Source organism: Arachis hypogaea, chromosome 9, assembly GCF_003086295.3.
Source record: "Arachis hypogaea cultivar Tifrunner chromosome 9, arahy.Tifrunner.gnm2.J5K5, whole genome shotgun sequence".
NCBI classification, from domain to species: Eukaryota; Viridiplantae; Streptophyta; class Magnoliopsida; order Fabales; family Fabaceae; genus Arachis; species Arachis hypogaea.
The window spans coordinates 44,573,204-44,600,597 of NC_092044.1; positions in this window are offsets into that span (position 1 = coordinate 44,573,204).

The following is a 27,394-nucleotide window of genomic DNA, read 5'->3' on the forward strand; positions in this document are numbered from 1 at the left end:
TTTTTAAGTTACCGACTTACTCTTCATATTTTGACATGGTAAAGCATTACTTTTTGTGTTGGAATGGCTTATCAGAAAGAACTGAATCACCAAGTGCTACTTATTCTTTGCTTTCTTGGTCATGTTTATCTGTTGGACATATGTGCACTTTTTTGTGGAGTAATTGTTTCTTTGATCAAGCCTCTGTTTCTTTTATGTGATTTTAGTAATTCTTGATTTCTTTCTTAGTTGCCTTCAAGTGGTTTATTTTTTATAGTTGGAAATTTGGCAACTTAATTAAATAGGCAAATTATTTTTCTAACAACTGATTTAAAGGAGTTGGATGTCCATGCAGATGAATTCACTTATGAGGGATCTGTTTCCTCGGGTGAAATTCTTAAGAAGGTGGAGTCTCCCATTGACAAAGTCCAAGCTTTTCGCGATATATTGAAGAATTCCAATGTGATGACAAAAAGAAATTATCTGTTTATATTGGAGACTCGGTGGGTGATTTACTTTGTCTACTTGAAGCAGATATAGGAATCGTTATTGGTTCAAGTTCAATCCTTAGGAGTGTAGGGGCACAATTCTGTGTTACATTTGTCCCATTGTTTTCTGGGTTGGTTAAGAAACAGAAAGAATACAATGAAGAAAGCTGTTCTAATTGGAAGAGTTTATCTGGCATTCTTTATACAGTTTCTAGTTGGGCTGAAGTGCATGCTTTTATTTTGGGTTGTTAGTATTGTGTCTTGCACACCTAAATTCATGCTAAACTAAAAAGAAAGGAACATATATAAATATATAGTGCAATACAGAATATACTAGCAGGTGGCTAATTTTATAAGGGGCCATAGATTTTCTGCTGTCTCTCTTGCTTCTCTTACAGGCCGTGGCAATTCAGAGATATGGTATCAGTCTGATTAAATGTTCTATGGATGTGCTGTCACCAGGGTATCTGCAGAATTCTGGAATGTGCTCAAGGTTTTTCTTTGAAATTTCTGTGATCATGGCTATTGTTACCTTTTTTCCCTCCCAGAAATGTTGCCAGGTATGAGAAATTTCAGACAGCAATAATCAAATGCTTATTAGATCAGGACAACAATTCAGACTGTGAAGTCTTGTACTGGTATTTTAGTAGGTTATTGTTGTTCCATTTTTTTAAGAATTTGGCAAAGATCCTGTGTTTTCTCGGTTTACTCATTGGTCATTTATGAATGCAGATGCCGAAGTGATGTGCATCTTTGTATTGGGCCACTTTTATTCTTATTTTATTATCTGTTTATAATTTTTTCTTTGGCTGTTTTAATCCTTGGTTATATGTTTATAATCCTTGCATATGGATAAAACAACAAATAAAGAAAGAAACCTAGAAACACGCATTCGAAATTATTTCCTTTAACGCCGAGTGTGGTTGAGAAGATATTGATTATAATTTAAAAAGAATATATTTTAAGTGCATAATATTTTCTCTCAAATGAGTAACTGCATTCTCAGAGAATATATATCAGAAAACTAGAATTTAAATTTTTTAAAATGAGAAAATTGGTAAAATAATAAAGTAAGATATTAATTACCATTGAATTTGTAATTTTTACGATATTTAAGTTTTTTTATTTTAATTCAACTGTGATTAAATGTTTATTTTTTCACTTTACAAATTTTTGTTTTTTAGAGAATTTTGATCCGAAAAGTATTGCTAAAATTGAAAATGATAAAATCTCAATTAACTTACCCACTAATCACCATTTTAGCGTCGTTGTTACTCCACAATTATCTATACATTACATACTATTTTGCTAGATACAAAAAACTTTCACCAACTCTAATAATATATGTCTGCATTAGTTTCTCGTTCTCTGAAAAAAGCAGTCTTTGAGAAATACTGAAAAAGATCTTCGTACTTATAATGTATTGAGAATTTGCACTTTTTACGGCTCCAAGACAGTTTAATCAATAATACTTTTCTCCTAAAATGTGTCCATCAATGACATCAGTGGCAGTTAAACTAACTTAGCTCAGAAGACTTCTTTCTGATTTCAAGGTCTAAGTCCCTTTATCAATGCTATGTTATAACTCACAATCAGCCATTTACATTGCTGCCAATCCCACATTTTATGTGAAGACTAAACACATTGAGATTGACCATCATTTTGTTTGAGAAAGAGAGGTGGCAGACCTCATCAAACTCATCCACGTTTGAACTCAGCATCAACTGGCTGATGTTTTTACCAAACTAGTGAGACTGGCTCAGTTTACTAACCTAAGTTTTAAGTTTTCGCATGCTAAATATATACTTGCCAACTTGAGGGGGAGATATTATGCTACATGCTTAACTTAATCTATAAGTTAGTTAGTGTCAATGTTAGAAAGTTAGTTACATTCTGTTATTGGTAGTTAGTTCCTTTTTTCTTTCCTTCTCTTCATTATATATATATATATATATATATATATATATATATATAGCTTATTGTACTTGATAGATGATTGATGAGAATTATTTTCTTCTCTCATTCTACTTTCTCTAATCATAACACACTTCAAATTTCATTTAACTTGAGGCATTTATTCGTTTCCCTTTTTTACTTCTATTGTATAATCCTCTGTGGTAGGAGGCATGACAGGGGATCAATGCTATTTAAAGACAAAAATGTCAAGCAATTGTTCCATGTTAATCAACCATTCTAATAACCTTAATGACAAGATAATCTCTTTTGTAACAAACTTGCCACCTTTCAGTGTAGTGTACTCATAAGTAGGTCCCAAAGCCCTTGTTGAGTCACTGCCTTGTTTGAATGGCAGAGCAAATTCAATCAATAATGCAAAGTATTTGGTTCAGAAGCGTACTGAAAAGAAAGTGTAAATTGTTATAGATGATTTCTGGTTAGTGGTTGATGGCGGGTTTGATGTTAGTGATGAATGTTAAATTAATGGTGCCAAGTTTGCTGCAATGAAAGCATATCTTTGGTCATAGTTTCAAATTTTGGTTCACAGCTGGAACTCAGTTAAAATATTGCAAATATTGAGATTCTTACCTTCATATTACCTTTGTAAGTATGGTGGTATCAATTGCATTTATCCACAACTTTGACAAATGCCAATATTTACAAGCAAATGGCAATACTTATAAAGGAAAATTACTCTAAAAGAAGTTAGAAAAATTTAATTATTAAAAGGGACCTTTAATACCAAAATGATTAAGAATGATTAATGTTTATAATATTTAAAAAAAATTACCAAATTTTTTTTATAAGGAGACAAATATATTCTTAAATTTATTTTTTCTTTATTTTTTATAATATTTATAGCAATGACTTTCATTCTTCCTAAAATCTTGGCCATCTTCACTGCAAAAGTCACAGCTTATTCATACATCCATTTAAAACTTATCTAAGGAACTATTTTTCCATGAGCATGTACAGTTTCTTCAGCAGTTGATTGTCCATAACATGGTTACCACCCGAAGTAGATTCTTAGCTCCCATATGAAGTAGGTTTTGTAGTATTCTCTTGAATTCTTTTGTTATGTATTTTCTTTTTGATTAACAATGACTATGTTCGATTGATTTAAATTAATAAGTTATCACAAAAATTAGCATAGAATTGATTAAATTTATTATCTTAGTATTTGGGATTTTCATACGTATCTTAAATTTAAATTCTGATAGTATTGTAGTTTTTTTATTTAACTGATGGTGATTTTAGTTATATACATCTATAATAAATTTAAAAAGTATCATTTTAACAAAATAATACTTTTAAAATTATTATTAAAATTTAAAATATTACAAAATTGGATGTTATATATTGGATTGAAAATCTAAGCATCATGTTTAATTAGTGTAGCCTAGGAGAGAAAGAAAAGATAAAAGATCGCATAAATAAGAAATTAAATAATTATGAAGATGGCCAAAATTTTAAGAAAAATGGAAGTCATTGCTATAATAATCATGAAAAATAAATAAAGAAATAATTAAAGATATATTTGTCTCTTTATAAAAAAATTTAGTCGTTCATTTTAAATATTATAAATATTAATCCTTTTTAATAATTTTAGTATTAAAGATTTTTTTTAATAATTAAATCTTCTTAACAATTTCTTAAAATAATTTTTTATAATTACAAGGCATATTTTAACGATTGAATTTTCACTCGTTCGTCTAAATATGATTAGCCTTTATTTTCCTTAAAAATAAACAAACACTAAGAATCCTATTTAATTTCCGAGTAGAAGAATCGGATTATTATTTATTCATATATGTAATAAAAGAATAATTTAGAAACAAAAATCTATAAACCAAACCATTCTCAATTCCCATTAGATAAAAATACCAATTCCATGGTAATAAAAATTCACCATTTCTACAATTATTTATGTAGTGCATGATGCATGATCATCTATAGTTATTTTTCTTCATTATTCCGTTGAATAAAATTAGCGATTTTCTTATTATATTTGAGATTCTTGTGACTTAATTGATTTTATGTGGAGTTCTCTTGAGCTTTGATATGTTTAAGAGATTTTCGAGAGGTCTTTGGCAATGCCAAAGAAGAGGAGAAACAAACAAAGAAGCCCTGGAAGAACCAAGGAAGGTGGCGTACAACGCCAATCCAAGCCAAAAAGAAGGGCGTGTGATGCGTGCACATCATATTGTGTTTTTCTATACTTCTTCATATAAGAAATAAATGCATAATGCTTAATTGTGAAGAGTTTTGATGCTGAAATTGGACATTGCTTTGATCTTTTTGGTTTTATGATTCTTGTAGGGAATTGTTAGAAAAAAAGAAACAAAAGAACAAGTAGGAACTAAGAATTAAAGACAAGTGCAAAGAGAATTCGTGGGTGTTGTCAATCCTGACCTCTTCATACTCCAACGAGCATAACTACAGCTACAGAGGTCCAATTGATGCGGTTCTAGCAGCATTGGAAAGCCAACATTCAGAACTTTTCAACGATATATAATAGTATACACTTTCTTGCCAGATTGCACGGCCCTGATGGTGCCTACCTTGGGATTTCCCAAGTTAGGCTCCGGATGAAGATACCACCCTCCAATACATTCGGGAATGGTGGTGCCTAACTTGGGATTTTCCAAGTTAGGCACCAGAGGAAGACAACCACACCCAATTGCATGCTGGAAAGGTGGTGCCTAACTTGGGATTATCCAAGTTAGGTGCCAGATGCACACGAATACGCCAAGTTAGGCGCCAATCCTCAATCCTTGAAGTGGTCCCCGTTCGTCCTTTTAGTGATATGTGAAAATCTTTATTTTATTTTGATTAAAACTTTATTTTATTTATAAATAGGAAAATATATTATTTAGTTTAAGAAAATATATTTTACATTAATTAGGATTAGATATAAAAGGGGAAGAGATCTTGACCTAGGCTCCTCTCTTAATTTTTCATTCCGCACTTTTACACTTTTTCTCTGTTAGGGTTAATTTTCTCCATAAGGAACTAAGCCTCCATTGTTAAGGTTAGAAGCTCTATTTACTTTGATGGATTAATAATTATTTGTTCTTCTACTCTTGATTAATGTTTTGATTATTGTTTAAGAATTGGTTTCATTCTTCATCCTAAGAATTAGTGATTATTGGGAAATAACTCTAATTCAACTTGAATTCTATTTGAATCTTGGAAAAGTTATATAATTAGAATTACATCTTGAAATCAATTCCTCACAAATCTCTATTTATCTGGATTTAACATGATACGTGATATATAATCATCTTATTTTTGGGTATCTAAGGTTTGTGTGGCTCATAAACTAGAATTGAACTTAATCTTCTAATTCAATCAAATGACGAAGGAATAGGCGGTTGATTGAGTTAGAGGAGATTAAATTACTAAGGAGTTATGGTTTAATCACTTAAGGTTTGCCATGAATATAATCTTTGCATGATCAAGGTAGTTAACATTGAATATTAATCTGGAAATTTAAGTATCTCTGATACCTTAACTATCTTTATTATATTATTCTCTTAACCAATTTTAGTTTCCTCTTATTTAATTTTCTGTTTTTTATGTTATTTGCTATTGAAACCCTAAATTTTGATTGTCTGACTAGAATAATTAATTGACTATTGTTGCTTGATCTATTAATCCTCGTGGGATCGACCCTAACTTACCTGACGTATTACTTGGTACGACCCAGTGCACTTGCCGGTTAGTTTGTGGGTTATAAATTCCGCAACAAGTTTTCGACGCCGTTGTCGGGGATTAATTGTGATTAACAACTACCAGTTGATTGATTACCTAGATTAGACCTTTTCTTTGTTTAATTTTGTAATTTTATTTGTATATTATATTTTTCCTTTTTCAAAATATTTTTATATTACAAAAAAACAAAATTAAAAAAAAAGAAAAAAATTAATATCTCTTTTTGTTCTTTCTTCTTAGCTTTTCTGTTTACCACATGGTGCGTTTAACTTTATTTGGTGTTTTGTGTTAAGGAAAATAATGGAGGGAGATCACATGATTTACTACTGACACCCAAGGAGTGATTCATATTACTATGGATGGAGGAACTATTCAAATTATGGTTGGAAAAGTCAAGACCAAAAAAACTTTAGTGCTCCATGTTCCAACTATCAAGAACCACCATCTCCATATTTATACCAATAACCACCACCTCTCTATCCATACCAAGAACCATCATCTTTCTACTCATATCAAGACCCACCATCTCCCTATTCATACCAAGAACCATCCTCTTTTTACTCTTATCAAGAACCATCATATCCTTTTTATTCATATCAAGAATCACCATCTCCTTATTCATATCAAGAACAATCAGCTCTTGAGCTTGTCATGAAAGAATGCATACATGATATAAGGATGAGTTTCAAAAATATAGAGAAATATGTGGAGTTGATTATCAAGCCCCAGGAAGAGGAACAAGCAAATTCCTTCCCAAGAAATACAATGCAAGCTCTTATGGAAGAAAGTGAAAAAATCAATCAAAGGAGTTCATACTCCAGTGAATTAGAGAACTCTCCACCCTCACACATGGAAGAAGAGGAAGATGCACAAACAAAGGAGGTTGTAAGGGATGAAAACAATTATGGAAATCTACACTCTAATGAAGTAGAGAGTGGAATAGAGGCCGAGTTTATTGAACCACCAACTCCAGAAGTTATTAATGAAGGGTACACTCCAACCATCACACAACACACAAATTTTGAATTCAAAGAAGTGAAGGCAACCAAGGAAAACACTGAAAAGGGGATTGTGACCGAGAAACAAAAGAAAATATCCATGAAAAAGAGAAGGTTAGTGATGAGCGGATAATTTATACGCTTTTTGCCATTGTTTTTAGGTAGTTTTTAGTAAGTTCAAGCTACTTTTAGGGATGTTTTCCTTAGTTTTTATGTTAAATTCACATTTCTGGACTTTACTATGAGTTTGTGTGTTTTTCTATAATTTCAGGTAATTTCTGGCTGAAATTGAGGGACTTGAGCAAAACTCTGAAAAAGGCTGACAAAAAGGACTGCTGATGCTGTTGGAATCTGACCTCCCTGCACTCGAAATGGATTTTCTGGAGCTACAGAACTCCAATTGGCGCGCTCTCAACGGCGTTGGAAAGTAGACATCCAGAGCTTTCCAGAAATATATAATAGTCCATACTTTATTCGGAAATTGACGACGTAACTTGGCGTTGAACGCCAAGTACATGCTGCTGTCTGGAGTTAAACGCCAGAAAAACGTCATGATCCGGAGTTGAACGCCCAAAACACGTCATAACTTGGAGTTCAAATCCAAGAGAAGCCTCAGCTCGTGGATAGATCAAGCTTAGCCCAAGCATACACCAAGTGGGCCTCGAAAGCGGATTTATGCATCAAATACTTACTCATGTAAACCCTAGTAGCTAGTCTAGTCTAAATAGGATAAGTTACTATTGTATTAGACATCTTTTGACAGTTTAATCTCTTGACTATTCGGTCACTTGATCATGGAGAGGGCTGGCCATTCGGCCATGCCTGAACCTTTTACTTATGTATTTTCAACAGTGGAGTTTCTGCACACCATAGATTAAGGGTGTGGAGCTCTGCTGTACCTCAAGTTTCAATACAATTACTATTACTTTCTATTCAATTCTCTTCTATTCTTATTCCAAGATATACGCTACACTTAACTTTGATGAATGTGATGATCCGTGACACTCATCATCATTCTCACCTATGAACGCGCGTGACTGACAACCACTTTCGTTCTACTCTAGGCCGGGCGCATATCTCTTAGATTCCCCAACAGAATCTTCGTGGTATAAGCTAGATAGATGGCGGCATTCATGAGGATCCGGAAAGTCTAAACCTTGTCTGTGGTATTCCGAGTAGGATTCTGGGATTGAATGACTGTGACGAGCTTCAAACTCCTGAAGGCTGGGCGTGATGACAAGCGCAAAAGAATCAAGGGATTCTATTCCAACCTGATTGAGAACCGACAGATGATTAGCCGTGCTGTGACAGAGCATAGGAACATTTTCACTGAGAGGATGGGATGTAACCGTTGACAACGGTGATGCCCTACATACAGCTTGCCATGGAAAGGAGTAGGAAGGATTGGATGACTGTAATAGGAAAGTAGAGATTCAAGAGGAGCACAACATCTCCATACACTTATCTGAAATTCCCACTATTAATTTACATAAGTATTTCTATCCCTTTTATTTTCTTTTTATTATTAATTTTCGAAAACCCATAAATCAATTTAATCTGCCTAATTGAGATTTACAAGGTGACCATAGCTTGCTTCATACCAACAATCTCTGTGGGATCGACCCTTACTCGCGTAAGGTTTATTACTTGGACGACCCAGTACACTTGCTGGTTAGTTGAACGGAGTTGTGAGCTTCTCTAACAGTGCCTGGAATTCTTTTATCACAATTTCGTCCACCAAGTTTTTGGCGCCGTTGCCGGGGATTGTTCGAGTATGGACAACTGACGGTTCATCTTGTTGCTCAGATTAGGTAATTTTCTTTTCAAAAATCTTTTTCAAAAATTTTTCTTTTATTTTTCATTTTTCCAAAAATATTTTCGAAAAAAAAATAATAAAAATCCAAAAAAATTAATAAAATCATAAAAATAAAAAATATTTTGTGTTCCTGTTTGAGTCTTGAGTCAATTTTTAAGTTTGGTGTCAATTGCATGCTTTAAAAATTTTTCTTGCATTTTTCGAAAATTCATGCATTCATGGTGTTCTTCATGATCTTCAAGTTGTTCTTGACAAGTCTTCTTGTTTGATCTTGATGATTTCTTGTTTTGTATTGTTTGTTGTTTTTCATGTGCACTTTTGCATTCATATTTTCCATGCATTAAAAATTTCTAAGTTTGGTGTCTTGCATGTTTTCTTTGCATCAAAAATTTTTCAAAAATATGTTCTTGATGTTCATCATGATCTTCAAAGTGTTCTTGGTGTTCATCTTGACATTCATAGTGTTCTTGCATGCATCTTGTGTTTTGATCCAAAATTTTCATGTTTTGGGTCATTTTTGTGTTTTTCATTAAAATATTCAAAAATCAAAAAAATATCTTTTCCTTATTTCCCTCCAAATTTTCGAAATTTTGAGTTGACTTGCTCAAAAATTTTAAAATTAGTTGTTTCTCACAAGTCAAGTCAAAATTTCAATTTTAAAAATATTATCTTTTCAAAATCTTTTTCAAAAATTATATCTTTTTCATTTTTTTTCTATTTTTCAAAAATTCCAAAAATCTTTTTCAAAATATTTTCAAAATCTTTTTCCTATCTTTACATCTAATTTTCGAAAATTAGCTAACAAGTAATGTGATTGATTCAAAAATTTGAAGTTTGTTACTTTCTTGTTAAGAAAGGTTCAATCTTTAAGTTCTAGAATCTTATCTTGTAGTTTCTTGTTAGTTAAGCAATTTTAAAAAATTAAATCTTTTTCAAAATATCTTTTTCTTAAAAATCTTATCTTTTTATCTTATCTTTTTCAAAAATTTTATCTTTTTCAAAATTTGATTTCAAAATATCTTATCTAACCTCCTATCTTCTTATCTTTTTAAATTTTAATTTCAAAATCTTTTTCAATCAACTAACTAACTTTTTGTTTGTTTCTTATCTTTTTCAAAACCAACTAACTTCCTATCCATCTCTAATTTTCAAAAATACTTCTCTCTTTTTCAAAAATTCTTTTTAATTGTTTTAAATTTTAATTTTAATCTTATCTTATCTCTAATTTTCGAAAATTACTAACCTCTCTTTCAAAAATTATTTTCGAAATTTCTCTTCTCTTCTCTTATTCTATTTAATTAATTAATTACTAACACTTCTCTTCACCTCTCTTCATCTAAGAATCCAAACTTCTTATATCCCTTGTATTTGGATTCTTCCCCCCTTTTTCTCTGTCTACTAACATAGAGGATTCCTCTTTCTTTTCTTGTTTTCTTCTCTTTCATATGAGCAGGAACAGGGAAAAAGGCACTCTTGTTGAAATTGATCCAGAACCTGAAAGGACTCTGAAGAGAAAATTAAGAGAAGCTAAATTACAACAATCCAGAAATAACCTTTCAAAAATTTTCGAACAAGAGAAGGAGATGGCAGCCGAAAATAATAATAATAATGCAAGGAGAATGCTTGGTGACTTCACAAAGCCAACGTCCAAGTTTGATGGAAGAAGCATCTCCATTCCTGCCATTGGAGCCAATAACTTTGAGCTGAAACCTCAGCTAGTTGCCTTAATGCAACAAAACTGCAAGTTTTATAGGCTTCCATCTGAAGATCCTTATCAGTTTTTAACCGAGTTCTTGCAGATCTGTGAGACTGTAAAGACAAATGGAGTTGATCCTGAAGTCTACAGACTCATGCTTTTCCCTTTTGCTGTAAGAGACAGAGCTAGAATATGGTTGGATTCACAACCTAAGGATAGCCTGGACTCCTGGGATAAGCTGGTCACTGCCTTCTTAGATAAATTCTTTCATCCTCAAAAGCTGAGCAAGCTGAGAGTGGATGTTCAAACCTTCAAACAAAAAGATGGTGAATCCCTCTATGAAGCTTGGGAAAGATACAAGCAGCTGACCAAAAGATGTCCATCTGACATGTTTTCAGAATGGACCCTATTAGATATATTCTATTATGGTCTCTCTGAATTTTCGAAAATGTCACTGGACCATTATGCAGGTGGATCTATTCACCTAAAGAAAACGCCTGAAGAGGCTCAAGAACTCATTGACATGGTTGCAAACAACCAATTCATGTACACTTCTGAGAGGAATTCCGTGAATAATGGGATACCTCAGAAGAAAGGAGTTCTTGAAATTGATGCTCTGAATGCCATATTGGCTCAGAACAAAGTGTTGACTCAACAGGTCAACATGATCTCTCAAAATCTGAATGGACTGCAACATGCATCCAACAGTACTAGAGAGGCAGCTTCTGAAGAAGCTTATGATCCTGAAAACCCTGCCATGGCAGAGGTTAATTACATGGGTGAACCTTATGGAAACACCTATAACCCATCATGGAGAAATCATCCAAATTTCTCATGGAAGGATCAACAAAAGCCTCAACAAGGCTTTAACAATGGTGGACGCAATAGGCTAAGCAATAGCAAGCCATATCCATCATCTTCTCAGCAACAGACAGAGAATTCTGAACAAAACACTTCTAATCTAGCCAATATAGTCTCTGATCTGTCAAAGGCCACTTTCAGTTTCATGAATGAAACAAGATCCTCCATCAAAAATCTGGAGGCACAAGTGGGCCAGCTGAGTAAGAAAGTCATTGAAACTCCTCCCAGTATTCTCCCAAGTAATACAGAAGAGAATCCAAAAGGAGAGTGCAAAGCCATTGACATAGTCAATATGGCCGAATGCATAAGGGAGGAAGAGGACGAAAATCCTAGTGAGGAAGACCTCCTGGGACATCCCTCAAGCAAGAAGGAGTTTCCTATTAAGGATCCAAAGGAATCTGAGGCTCATATAGAGACCATAGAGACTCCATTAAATCTCCTTCTGCCATTCATGAGCTCTGAAGACTATTCATCCTCTGAAGAGGATGAAGATGTGACTGGAGAGCAAATTGCTCAATACTTAGGAGCTATCATGAAGCTGAATGCCAAGTTGTTTAGTAATGAGACTTGGGAAAGTGAACCTCCCTTGCTCATTAGTGAACTAGATACTTGGATTCAGAAAACTCTACCTCAAAAGAAACAGGATCCTGGCAAGTTCTTAATACCTTGCACCATAGGCACCATGACCTTTGAAAAGGCTCTATGTGATCTAGGGTCAGGGATAAACCTTATGCCACTCTCTGTAATGGAGAAGCTGGGGATCATTGAGGTACAACCTGCCTTGTTCTCATTACAATTGGCAGACAAGTCATTGAGACAAGCTTATGGAATAGTAGAGGACGTGTTAGTAAAGGTTGAGGGCCTTTACATCCCTGCTAATTTCATAATCTTAGACACTAGGAAGGAAGAGGATGATTGTATCATCCTTGGAAGACCTTTCCTAGCCACAGCAGGAGCTGTGATAGATGTCAACAGAGGTGAATTAGTCCTTCAATTGAATGGGGACTACCTTGTGTTTAAGGCACATGGCCATCCCTCTGTGACAAAAGAGAGTAAGCATGAAGAGCTTCTCTCAGTTCAGAGTCAAGAAGAGCCCACACAGTCAAACTCTAAGTTTGGTGTTGTGAGGCCACAACCAAACTCTAAGTTTGGTGTTAAGACCCCATGTCCAAACTCTAAGTTTGGCGTTGGGACTACACTAACATTGACCTGATCACCTTGTGGCTCCATGAGAGCCACTGTCAAGCTATTGACATTAAAGAAGCGCTTGTTGGGAGGCAACCCAATTTTAATTATCTAATTTTTATTTTATTGTTATTTTGTGTTTTATTAGGTACATGATCATGAGGAGTCACGAAAAAAATCATAAAAATTAAAAACAGAGTCAAAAACAGAAGAAAAAAAAATTTTCACCCTGGAGGACGCACAGGCTGGCGTTCAACGCCAGTAAGATGCATCTGGCCGACGTTCAACGCCAGAACAGAGCACCATTCTGGCGCTGAACGCCAGAAACAAGCAACATTCTGGCGCTGAACGCCAGGAATGTGCCCAGAGAAGAAAAGCTGGCGTTGAACGCCAGTAACAAGCATGAAACTGGCGTTCAACGCCAGAAACATGCTTTACATGGGCGTTGAACGCCCAGAACGTGCACCAATGGGCATTTAAACGCTAGAATGGTGTGCAAAGGCATTTTACATGCCTATTTGGTGCAGGGATGGAATTCCTTGACACCTCAGGATCCTGTAGATCCCACAGGATCACCTCAGGATCTGTGGACCCCACAGGATCCTCACCTACCATATTCCCTAATTACACTCTCCTAATCCTAATCACACTTTCCTACTCCCCATGTCACACTTCCCAACACTCCTCACCAATCACCTCAATTCCTCTTCCCAATTGCCCCATTCACCACTCACATCAACCCACTCTTCCCCATAAACCCCACCTACCTTCATAAAATTCAAATTCAATTTCCCACCCATTCCCACCCAAAATGGCCGAACATACACCCTCCCCTCTCCCTATAAATACCCTTCCATTCTCCTTCATTTTCACACAACACAAAACCCTCTTCTCCCACTTAGCCGAACCTACATCTCTCCCTCTCTACCATATTTTCTTCTTCTTCTTCTTCTCTTCTTTTCTTTATTGCTCGAGGGCGAGCAAGATTTTAAGTTTGGTGTGGTAAAAGCATAAGCTTTTTGTTTTTCCATTACCATCAATGGCACCTAAGGCCGGAGTATCCTCTAGAAAAGGGAAAGGGAAGACAAAAGCTTCCACCTCCGAGTCATGGGAGATGGAAAGATTCATCTCTAAGAGCCATCAAGACCACTTCTATGATGTTGTGGCAAAGAAGAAGGTGATCCCCGAGGTCCCTTTCAAGCTCAAAAAGAATGAGTATCCGGAGATCCGACATGAGATCCAAAGAAGAGGTTGGGAAGTCCTAACCAACCCCATGCAACAAGTCGGAATTTTAATGGTTCAAGAATTCTATGCCAATGCATGGATCACTAGGAACCATGATCAAAGTATGAACCCGAGTCCAAAGAATTATCTCACAATGGTTCGGGGAAAATACTTAGATTTTAGTCCGGAAAATGTGAGGTTGGCGTTTCACTTGCCCATGATGCAAGGAGATGAATGCCCCTACACTAGAAGGGTCAACTTTAATCAAAGGTTGGACCAAGTCCTTATGGACATATGTGTGGGAGGAGCCCAATGGAGAATAGACTCCAAAGGCAAGCCAGTTCAACTAAGAAGACTGGATCTCAAGCCTGTGGCTAGAGGATGGTTGGAGTTCATCCAACGCTCCATCATTCCTACTAGCAACCGATCTGAAGTTACTGTGGATCGGGCCATCATGATTCACAGCATCATGATTGGAGAGGAAGTAGAAGTTCATGAGGTCATCTCCAATGAACTCTACAAAATAGCCGACAAGCCCTCACCCATGGCACGGCTAGCCTTCCCTCACCTTATTTGCCATCTATGTTACTCAGCTGGAGTTATCATAGAAGGAGACATCCCCATTGAAGAGGATAAGCCCATCACTAAGAAGAAGATGGAGCAAGCAAGAGAAACCATGCACGGTTCTCAAGAGATGCATGAGGAAGCTCATCATCAAGAAATCCCTGAAATACCTCAAGGGATGCACTTCCCTCCCAACAACTATTGGGAGCAACTCAACACCTCCTTAGAAGATTTGAGCCACAATGTGGAACAATTAAGGGTGGAACATCATGAGCACTCCATCATTCTCCAAGAAATAAGAGAAGATCAAAGAGCAATGAGGGAGGAGCAACAAAGGCAAGGAAGGGACATAGAAGAGCTTAAGGACATTGTTGGTCCTTCAAGAAGAAGACGCCACTAAAGGTGGATTCATTCCTTGTTCTTTATTTCTTTCTATTTTCGGTTTTTAATATTGTGTTTATTTATGTTTTGTGTCTCTACTTCATGATCATTAGTATGTAACCATGCCTTAAAGCGATGAATAAATTCCATTAATCCTTCACCTCTCTTAAATGAAAAATGTTTTAATTCAAAAGAACAAGAAGTACATAAATTTCGAATTTATCATTGAATTTAGTTTAATTATATTGATGTGGTGACAACACTTTTTGTTTTCTGAATAAATGATTGAACAATGCATATTTTTGATCTTGTTGTTTATGAATGTTAAAATTGTTGGCTCTTGAAAGAATGATGAACAAAGAGAAATGTTATTGATGATCTGAAAAATCATGAAATTGATTCTTGAAGCAAGAAAAAGCAGTGAAAAAGCAAAAGCTTGTGAAAAAAAAGTGGCGAAAAAAAAAAAGAAAGAAAAAGAAAAAGCAAGCAGAAAAAGCCAGTAGCCCTTAAAACCAAAAGGCAAGGGTAAAAAGGATCCAAGGCTTTGAGCATCAATGGATAGGAGGGCCCAAGGAAATAAAATCCAGGCCTAAGCGGCTAAATCAAGTTGTCCCTAACCATGTGCTTGTGTCATGAAGGTCCAAGTGAAAAGCTTGAGACTGAGTGGTTAAAGTCGTGATCCAAAGCAAAAAGAGTGTGCTTAAGAGCTCTGGACACCTCTAACTGGGGACTTTAGCAAAGCTGAGTCACAATCTGAAAAGGTTCACCCAGTTATGTGTCTGTGGCATTTATGTATCCGGTGGTAATACTGGAAAACAAAATGCTTAGGGCCACGGCCAAGACTCATAAGTAGCTGTGTTCAAGAATCAACATGCTTAACTAGGAAAGTCAATAACACTATCCGAAATTCTAAGTTCCTAAAGAAGCCAATCATTCAGAACTTTAAAGGAAAAAGTGAGATGCCAAAACTGTTCAGAAGCAAAAAGCTACAAGTCCCGCTCATCTAATTATAATTAATATTCATTGATATTATGGAATTTATAGTATATTCTATTCTTTTTATCCTATTTGATTTTCAGTTGCTTGGGGACAAGCAACAATTTTAAGTTTGGTGTTGTGATGAGCGGATAATTTATACGCTTTTTGGCATTGTTTTTAGGTAGTTTTTAGTAAGTTCAAGCTACTTTTAGGGATGTTTTCCTTAGTTTTTATGTTAAATTCACATTTCTAGACTTTACTATGAGTTTGTGTTTTTTTCTATAATTTCAGGTAATTTCTGGCTGAAATTGAGGGACTTGAGCAAAACTCTGAAAAAGGCTGACAAAAAGGACTGCTGATGCTGTTGGAATCTGACCTCCCTGCACTCGAAATGGATTTCCTGGAGCTACAGAACTTCAATTGGCGCGCTCTCAACGGCGTTGGAAAGTAGACATCCAGAGCTTTCCAGAAATATATAATAGTCCATACTTTATTTGGAAATTGACGATGTAACTTGGCGTTGAACGCCAAGTACATGCTGCTGTCTGGAGTTAAACGCCAGAAAAACGTCATGATCCGGAGTTGAACGCCCAAAACACGTCATAACTTGGAGTTCAACTCCAAGAGAAGCCTCAGCTCGTGGATAGATCAAGCTCAGCCCAAGCATACACCAAGTGGGCCCCGGAAGCGGATTTATGCATCAAATACTTACTCATGTAAACCCTAGTAGCTAGTCTAGTATAAATAGGATAAGTTACTATTGTATTAGACATCTTTTGACAGTTTAATCTCTTGACTATTCGGTCACTTGATCATGGAGAGGGCTGGCCATTCGGCCATGCCTGAACCTTTTACTTATGTATTTTCAACAGTGGAGTTTCTGCACACCATAGATTAAGGGTATGGAGCTCTGCTGTACCTCAAGTTTCAATACAATTACTATTACTTTCTATTCAATTCTCTTCTATTCTTATTCCAAGATATACGCTACACTTAACTTTGATGAATGTGATGATCCATGACACTCATCATCATTCTCACCTATGAACGCGCGTGACTGACAACCACTTTCGTTCTACTCTAGGCCGGGCGCATATCTCTTAGATTCCCCAACAGAATTGTCGTGGTATAAGCTAGATAGATGGCGGCATTCATGAGGATCCGGAAAGTCTAAACCTTGTCTGTGGTATTTCGAGTTGGATTCTGGGATTGAATGACTGTGACGAGCTTCAAACTCCTGAAGGCTGGGCGTGATGACAAGCGCAAAAGAATCAAGGGATTCTATTCCAACCTGATTGAGAACCGACAGATGATTAGCCGTGCTGTGACAGAGCATAGGAACGTTTTCACTGAGAGGATGGGATGTAACCATTGACAACGGTGATGCCCTATATACAGCTTGCCATGGAAAGGAGTAGGAAGGATTGGATGACTGTAATAGGAAAGTAGAGATTCAAGAGGAGCACAGCATCTCCATACACTTATCTGAAATTCCCACTATTAATTTACATAAGTATTTCTATCCCTTTTATTTTCTTTTTATTATTAATTTTCGAAAACCCATAAACCAATTTAATCTGCCTAACTGAGATTTACAAGGTGACCATAGCTTGCTTCATACCAACAATCTCTGTGGGATCGACCCTTACTCGTGTAAGGTTTATTACTTGGACGACCCAGTACACTTGCTGGTTAGTTGAACGGAGTTGTGAGCTTCTCTAACAGTGCCTGGAATTCTTTTATCACAATTTCGTCCACCAGTTAGCAAAAAATAATCCAACCTCTACCCAAACAAGCAAGGTGAATCAAGCTAATAACAATAAAAGAAAGCTTGTTAGGAGGAATTTATATTAGGGGAACTAATTTTCTCCTCTTCTCCCTTGGAGTCATTTCTTTTAACCAACTGGAAGAAGAGAAAGAAAATTCAAGAACAACCGTCAAGCTAGTGACGTTAAAGAAGCGCTTGTTGGGAGGCAACCTAACATTTGGTATTTTTTTCATTCTCTTTTTTGTTTTCCTTAAGATTGTGTATGTGTTCATGGATTAAGTTTAGTGTGCTACACCAAATTTGCATCCTGAAGAACTGAAGATTGATGGTTTAGAAGTTATAGTAAACTCTCGTTGTAAGTATAGTTACTAAACCAAGCAATCAACCTTTCTTACAAATGTTTTGGTTGTCACAAGTAACAAACCCTTTTGAAATTGATAACCGAGTATTCAAACCTCGGGTCATCTTCTCAAGGATTTGCAGGGAGGTATGTTCTTATTATTGGGTATGGGTTTTGTAAATTGGGGGTTTGAAAGTGAGGAACAAGTAAATTAAATGACAAATAAAATAAGTAATTAACTATAAAATAAACTCTTGGCAAGATATGAAAATTCGGAAGTCCTATCCTAGTTACTCCTATGAGAATGGAAGTTAATCCCACTTAGTTAACCTTTGCGTAAGCAAGGGAAAGTCAAGTGAACTAATTGGTTAGATTTTCCAAGTCCTAGCCAACTCCTAAGGGAAGACTAGAGTTAGTAGAATTCCAATTAATTAGCCGACATAACAATCAGTCATGAATAGTTGATAACTCAAGAGCTTCCAGTTAATCAATTAAAGCCAATAATAAAAAAGCCAAAGGAAGAATCATAAATCTGGAACAATCAAACTACGTTTAAACATAAATTTAAGTCTTAACATGGAAAGATTCATAAATCAAATGGGCAACATAAGTAATTAACAGATAAAAGTATTAGAGTATCTAAAAGTATAAGAGAAATATAAATTAAAGAACAGTGAACATGTGATTGAAGAAGATAAAATCCTAATTCTAAAAATCCTAATCCTAATCCTAATCCTAAGAGAAAGGAGAGAGCCTCTCTCACTAAAAACTACATCTAAAACTATGAAAAGTGAATTATGAAAGCCTGTTGAGTCTCTGCATGTTTCCTGACTTTAATCTGTGTTTCTGGGCCGAAAACTGGGTTGAAATGCGGCCCAGAATCTCTGCCAGCTACTTTTGTAATTCTGCAGATCACGCACGTCACGCGGCCGCGTCGTCCACGCGATCGCGTCACTCAATGTTTTTCGTACCACGCGTGCGCGTCGTCCACGCATTCGCGTCATTCGTGCAGCTTCCAGTCCGCGCGGCCGCGTCAGTCATGCGAACGCATCACTCTGATTTCTTCCATTTCGCGTGGTCGCGTGAGCCATGCGACCGCATGACTTCTCGCTGGTCATCTCCTCAATTCCTTGTATTCCTTCCATTTTTGCATGCTTCCTCTTCATTCTCTAAGCCATTCCTACCCTATGAAGCCCGAAACACTTAACGCACAGATCAAGGCATCAAATGGTAATAAGAGAGGATTAAGATTAGCTAAATTAAGACCAAAGAAACATGTTTTCAATCATAAAACTAAACTAGGAAGGAATTGTAAAATCATACAAATCATATGAATAAGTGGGTGAAAAGCTTGATAAAACTACTCAATTAAATACAATATAAACCATAAAATAGTGGTTTATCACATCCCACTGGGTCTTTGGACTAGTTTCAAATAGATTGTATCACACTAAGTTTGGTGTCCTCACACCAAGTTTGGTGTTGCCACAATCACCACGCAACACATTAGCAATCTAGCTATTTTATACTATTTTAGTTTTCCTTGAGTTTTGTTTTAATTTGATTAATTTATTTTAAATAAGGCCTCTGTATTGCTTGATTTCCTTTCACTTGCTAGTCCTATTTACTCTTATTTCCATCACCATTATTTCTCTTTGTTTATTGCTTGAGGACAAGCAACCATTTTAAGTTTGGTGTTGGAAGCTATGCTCTACATAGCATAAAAGGAGATAAAGAAGAAGATGATAAAGAGAAAGGTAGAGAATGCTAAGGTTGTTTCCTTCTTTTTTTAATTATATGCATGTGTGTTCTTCCTTTTAGATAAGCATAATATAACTTTGAATTGTAACATATTGCCTTTACATAATAGCTATCTGAAGAGAGAACTTTTGCGTGGTCTAGAATTCAAAATAAATTCCCGTTGCAAGTATAGCTTCTAAACCAACAAAAGTCCTTTCTTACAAATGTTTTGGTTGTCACAAGTAACAAACCCCTAAATAAATTGATAACCGAAGTATTCAAATCTCGGGTCGTCTTCTCAAGGAATTGCAGGGAGGTATGTTCTATTGGTTATGAGTCTTGTAAATTGGGGGTTTTGAAAGTAAGGAACAAGTATGTTAAATGATAAGAAAAATAAAATAGTAATAATAAAATAAACTCTTGGCAAGGTATTAGAATTGAAATTCCTATCCTAGTTATCCTTATCAGGTGTGATGAGAATTGGGTTTTAATTTCACTTAGTTATCCTTTATTAAACAAAGGAAGGTCAAGTGGACTAATTAGCTTGATCCTCAAGTCCTAGTCAATCCCTGTGGGAGGGCTAGCTTTAAAGCGATCTAGATCAATTAGAATCTGCCCATTTCAATCACTGCTGAGTTTGACAACTCAAGAGTTACCAATTAATCAACCAAAGTCAATAGTAAATAATCTAAATAAAAATCATATGTCTAAAAATACCTCAAATTGTATTAGTCAAGAAAATCATAACAAGAAAATTTCTTAAACAAATAAAAGAGAAAATAAATAAAAAGAACATTGAACCTGAGATGAAGAAGAAATATTCCTAATTTCTAAAAATCCTAATCCTAAATCCTAAGAGAAAGGAGAGAACCTCTCTCTCTAAAAACTACATCTAAATTATGAAAAGTGTGTTGTGAGTCATCTCCCTTCATTCCTCCACTTTGCAGCCTTTAATCTGTATTTTCTGGGCTTGAAACTGGGCCAGAAATAGCCCAGGATTCGCTGGAAACGACTTTTGCCACGCTAATTTTCGCAGATGCGATGCGTCCGCGTGGAGCACGCGTTCTCGACGCCTAACTGTACGGCCACTATAGGAAATTATATATCAAATCAAAGCCTCAAACGTTAGCTTTCCAATGCAAGTTGAACCGCATCATTTGGACCACTGTAGCTCAAGTTATGATCGTTTTAGTGCAAAAGGGTCAGGCTGATAGCTTTGCAGTTTCTACAACTTCTTGTATTCCTTCCACTTTTCTGTGCTTCCTTTCCATTCTCTAAGTCATTCCTGCCCTGTAATCCCTGAAATCACTTAACACACATATCAAGGCATCTAATGGTAATAAGAGAAGATTAAATAAAAGAAAATAAAAACCAAAGAAGCATGTTTTTAATCATAGAACAAATTCTAGGAAGGAGTTGTAAAACATGCAAATCATATGAATAAATGTATGAAAGATTGATAAAACCCACTCAATTAAGCACAAGATAAACTACAAAATAGTGGTTTATCAACCTCCCCACACTTAAACATTAGCATGTCCTCATGCTAAGCTCAAGAGAAGCTATAAAGAGTGAAGAGGAATGATAGAGAGTATGCAATGCAACCTATCTATGTGAATGCAACTACATGCAAAATGTTTCTACCTACTTGGTTAAAAGCAAATAAGTTCTCCAAGACAAAAATAATTCAAATTCCACTAATTCAAATCACACAATAAAAGACAAGTAAACTTGTAAGAAGATAGTTAATGAAAGCAGGGAACATAGAATCAAGCATTGAACCCTCACTGGTAGTGTATATGCACTCTAATCTCTCAAGTGTCTAGGGCCAATCACTCTATTCTTCTCTAATCATGCTTTCTAAAACTTTGTTCTTCATCTAACCAATCAACAAATATTTAATGTACCAATGCAAACAACATGAGGTCTTTTCAAGGTTTTAATGGGGCCAAGGCAAGGGTGATGATATATGTATGATTAAGTGAGCTATAAATTGAATCTTTGAGTAACCTGGGCTATCACCTAACTTATATACATTCTATATAACTTCTAAAATCATGACTATCTATCCATAATTCTCACTTTTGTATCACATACTCATGTATCAACTTTTCTTTTAATTTGTGTCACATATGCATTGATCTTTTATTAACTTAACATTGGGGTAATTTTGTCCCTTTATTTATTTATTTATATTATATATTTTTTTCTTTTTTTCTCTCTCTCTTTTTTTTATAGAGACATAAAAACTAAAATAACATATCAATGCATATGAAATTTTTAATTTTCTGTTTTACATGAGTAGATACCCAAATTTCCCAATATTCAGAATTAGAAACATGATACATTCCCTTATTAACCCATGTTCTCACAGTTTCTTCACACTTAGTTGATGCACAACCTCTATCTTAAGCTAACCAAAGATTCAATTGGGATATTTAATTTTTTTCTGCTTAAGGCTAGTGATGTGTTTATAGAACAGAAGGGGATTAAAAAGCTCAAAGTGGCTAACAAGGGTGACATAAAAGGGTAGGCTTATTTGGGATAAGTGAGCAAAAATAAGTAATGGCCTCAATCATATGCAAGCATGTAAATACACTAAATATTGGACATATTGATTAGAACAAAATAAAGATTACAATCATAGAGAAGAAAACACACAAGAATAAAACTCATGGTTTAAATAGTGTAACCATGTAATTAGGCTCAAAATCTTACGGGTTGTGTGTTCTTAGATTTTTAAACTATGTTCCAAATACAACTTCCAAACAAATTTAACATATAGAAAATTTTAATTTTCAATTTAAATTAGTAAAATTTTTCAAAAATAGGGTCTTTAGAAGAAACTTATTATTTTTCAACCAAATAGTACTTAAATGCAAACAATCAACTACACATGCAATCTATTATGCAATGCAACAGTGAACAAACAAAGAAAATAGAATATTGGTGTTGAGAAGAGAATAACTAACCCGTGGAGATCGGTATCGACCTCCGCACACTTAAAGATTGCACCGTCCTCGGTGCATGCTAAGATGTACAAGTGGACGGGCTGCTCCAACTGATGCCTTTCTCTATAGATTGTGCAGATTGACTTGCCTGTCTCCCCAGTTAGAAGCTTTCCCTTTCCCTTCCTCGGTGGCCATCCTGAAAGAAGAGAAAAAGAAGGAAAGTAACCCAGAAATAAAGATAAGAACATAAATAAAATATGGGTGTTAATTCCAAATAATAAAGGTCTCAATTATATGGTAGCTACAACATGCAAGTGAGAAAATAGTGGAAGCAAATAGCATATTGGTGCACGAAATTGCAATCACACTTTTGCAATCCGCACAACTAACCAGCAAGTGCACTGGGTCGTCCAAGTAATACCTTACGTGAGTAAGGGTCGATCCCACGGAGATTATTGGTTTGAAGCAAGCTATGTTTATTTTATTATTCTTAGTCAGGATTTCAATTAAAATTATCAGTTTGAATTATTAGAAAAATAAAAGAGCGTGAATTAATTACTTGTAATGCAGTAATGGAGAATATGTTGGGGTTTTGGAGATGCTTTGTCCTCTGAATCCCTGCAATATAATATTCAACTCAATAACATAATTGCAAAGTTCCTTCCATGGCAAGCTCTATGTAGGGTGTCACCGTTGTCAATTGCTACTTCCCATCCTCTCAGTGAAAATGGTCCAGATGCTCTGTCACAGCACGGCTAATCATCTGTCGGTTCTCAATCAGGTTGGAATAAAATCCAATGATTCTCTTGAGTCTGTCACTAACACCAAGCCTTCAGGAGTTTGAAGCTCGTCACAGTCATTCAATCCCGGAATCCTACTCGGAATACCACAGACAAGGTTAGACTTTCCGGATTCTCATGAATGCCGCCATCACTCCGACTTATACCACGAAGATTCTGATTAAGGAATCTAAGAGATATTCATTCAATCTGATGTAGAACGGAGGTGGTTGTCAGACACACGTTCATGGGTTGAGGAAGGTGATGAGTGTCACGGATCATCACCTTCTCCATAATTAAGAGCGAATGAACATCTTAGATAGGAACACGCATATGTGAATGGAAAAATATAAGTAATTGCATTAATTTATCGAGACGCTGCAGAGCTCCTCACCCCCAACAATGGAGTTTAGAGACTCATGCCGTCAAAGAGTATGTAGTTCAGATCTCAAAATGTCATGAGGTACAAAATAAGTCTCTAAAAGTTGTTTAAATAGTAAACTAGTAACCTAGGTTTACAGAATATGAGTAAACTAAGATAATTGGTGTACAAATCCACTTCTGGGGCCCACTCGGTGTGTACTGGGGCTGAGACTTAAGCCTCTCACGTGCTTGGGCTGTTTCTGGAGTTGAACGCCAGGTTGTAACGTGTTTTGGGCGTTGAACTCCAACTTGTAACCTGTTTCTGGCGCTGGACGCTAGACTGCAACATGGAACTGGCGTTGAACGCCAGTTTATGTCGTCTATCTTTGCGCAAAGTATGGACTATTATATATTGTTGGAAAGCCCTGGATGTCGACTTTCCAACCCAATTGAGAGCGCATCAATTGGACTCTTGTAGCTCCATAAAATCTATTCCGAGTGCAGGGAGGTTAGGATCCAACAGCATCAGCAGTCCTTTTTCAGCCTAAATCAGATTTTTGCTCAGCTCCCTCAATTTCAATCAGAAAATACCTGAAATCACAGAAAAATACACAAACTCATAGTAAAGTCTAGAAATATGATTTTTTCCTAAAAACTAATGATATTCTACTAAAAACTAATTAAAACATACTAAAATCTACATGAAATTACCCCCCAAAAAGCGTATAAAATATCCGCTCATCACAACACCAAACTTAAACCGTTGCTTGTCCCCATGCAACTAGATAAATAAAAGGGGAAAAAAAGAAGTCAAGAAGCAATAATATCTCAGAGTTTTAAGTGAAGCCCAGATTCTAATTAGATGAGCGGGACTAGTAGCTTTTTGCCTCTGAACAGTTTTGGCATCTCACTTTATCCTTTGAAATTCAGAATGGTTGGCATCCATAGGAACTTAGAATTTAGATAGTGTGATTGATTCTCCTAGTTTAGCATGTTGATTCTTGAACACAGCTACTTTTATGAGTCTTGGTCGTGACCCTAAGCATTTTGTTTTCCAGTATTACCACCGGATACATAAATGCCACAAACACATGACTGGGTGAACCTTTTCAGATTGTGACTCAGCTTTGCTAAAGTCCCCAGTTAGAGGTGGCCAGAGCTCTTAAACACACTCTTTTTGCTTTGGATCACGACTTTAACCACTCAGTCTCAAGCTTTTCGCTTGGACCTGCATGCCACAAGCACATGGTTAGGGACAGCTTGATTTAGCCGCTTAGGCATGGATTTATTTTCTTGGGCCCTCCTATCCATTGATGCTCAAAGCCTTGGATCCTTTTTACCCCTGCCTTTTAGTTTTAAGGGCTATTGGCTTTTTCTGCTTGCTTTTTCTTTTTCTTTCTATTTTTTTCTGCACAAGCTTTTGCTTTTTCACTGCTTTTTCTTACTTCAAGAATCAATTTTTTTGATTTTTCAGATCATCAATCACATTTCTCTTTTTCATCATTCTTTCAAGAGCCAACAATTTTAACATTCATAAACAACAAGATCAAAAATATGCATTGTTCAAGCATTCATTCAGAAGACAAAAAGTACTGCCACCACATATAAATAATTAGAATTTTTCTTATTAAGAACTCGAAAAAAATATTGCCTCTTTATTCTAAAAATCTACTATCTTATTCATGTTTGATGATGATGAGAAAAATAAATTATAACTTAATTGGAATTAAAATCAAAGTAGAGATACTAATTACTACTACTTATATATAAATTCTAAGGTAAATTCCTAATAAGAACAGTTATCACAGAGTTAAGGCAAAGATTAGAACTCAACGACCTTTATTTTGGGAAGTGGATGTTCCTCTAGTCTGTGGGGTGCTTGGTCCTTCACGAGATAATTTCTGACGCTTCAGTTCCTTTAAGTCACATCCTTGCTCTTCCTGTTCCCTTAGGTGCCATGATCTTGATGAGTTTTAGCTCAGTGATCATGGCGAATCACACCAAACTTAGAGGTTTGCTTGTCCTCAAGCAAAAGAAAGGAAAGGAGAGGAATAGTAGGAGAGGCAAATTCGAAATTCAAAAGATATGATGAGTTGAAAAGGATATGAGAAGAAATTAAAAAGATTTGAAAAGAGTTCAAAAAGATAGATGAGTTTTGAAAAAGTTTTGAAAAGAAATTAAAGAAAAATCAAGAAATATGTTTAGGATTAAAAAAATTTTGAAATTGAAGTTGAAAGATGAGAGTTTGTAACATGTTTATGCAAGAAATCATGAATTGAAACGTGAAAATTGGAAAAAATTTGAATTGAAAACAAAATTACCTCCTCCCCATAATCCTGGCGTTAAACACCCAAACGCTGCATGTTTTGGGCGTTTAATGCCCAATTGCTGCTTCTCTTGAGCGTTCAACACCCAGCTGTTGCTTCTTTCTGGCGTTGAACGCTAGGAAGTCCTTTGTCACTGGGCATTTTTCTGAACGCCCAGGACGCTGTCAATCTGGCGTTAAACGCCCAGAAGGTGCTTTTTTCTAGCGTTCAACGCCCAGAAGATGCTCCTTTCTGGCGTTTAACGCCCAGATGGCTACCCTCACTGGCGTTGAAAGCCCAGTGGGTGCTTCTTTTGGGCGTTCAACGCCCAAAATGTTTCTTACTATTTTTTTCACGCCAGTGAGCTTCCAAATTCCCTTGTAACTTTGTGAATTCAAGCAATTGCTATTTTACCTTGAAGATACCTGACATATACCTGTAAAAAAAATCAATTAATTAACAAATACTTTGTAAATGGCTGGGTTGCCTCCCAGCAAGCGCTTCTTTGTTGTCATTAGCTGGACTATTACTGAGCTTTAATCAAGCCTCAGTTTTGAGCATTCTTGCTCAAAATTGCCTTCAAGATAATGTTTGACTCTCTGTCCATTAACAATGAACTTTTTATTAGAATCATTATCCTGAAGCTCTACGTATCCATATGGTGACACGCTTGTAATCACATATGGACCTCTCCACCAGGACTTCAATTTCCCGGGGAATAATCTGAGCCTAGAATTAAATAGCAGAACTTTCTGCCCTGGCCCAAAGACTCTGGATGACAATTTCTTATCATGCCATCTTTTTGCTTTCTCTTTGTATTTTTTTGCATTCTCGAAAGCATTGAGTCTAAATTCCTCTAGCTCATTTAACTGGAGCAATCGTTTTTCTCCAGCTAACTTGGCATCCAGGTTCAGGAATCTGGTTGCCCAGTAGGCCTTATGTTCCAGTTCCACTGGCAAGTGACATGCCTTTCCATACACAAGCTGGTATGGAGAGGTCCCTATAGGGGTCTTGAATGCTGTTTTCTATGCCCACAGAGCATCATCCAAGCTTCTTGCCCAATCCCTTCTATGGTTAATTACAGTCCATTTCAGGATTCTTTTGAGTTCCCTATTTGAGACTTCAGCTTGCCCATTAGTCTGTGGGTGATATAAAGTGGCCACCCTGTGGTTAACTCCATAACGAACCAAAGCAGAATAGAGTTGTTTATTGCAGAAATGAGTGCCCCCATCACTGATTAGTACTCTAAGGGTGCCAAATCTGCTGAAGATGTGTTTCTGGAGGAATTTTAACACTGTCTTAGTGTC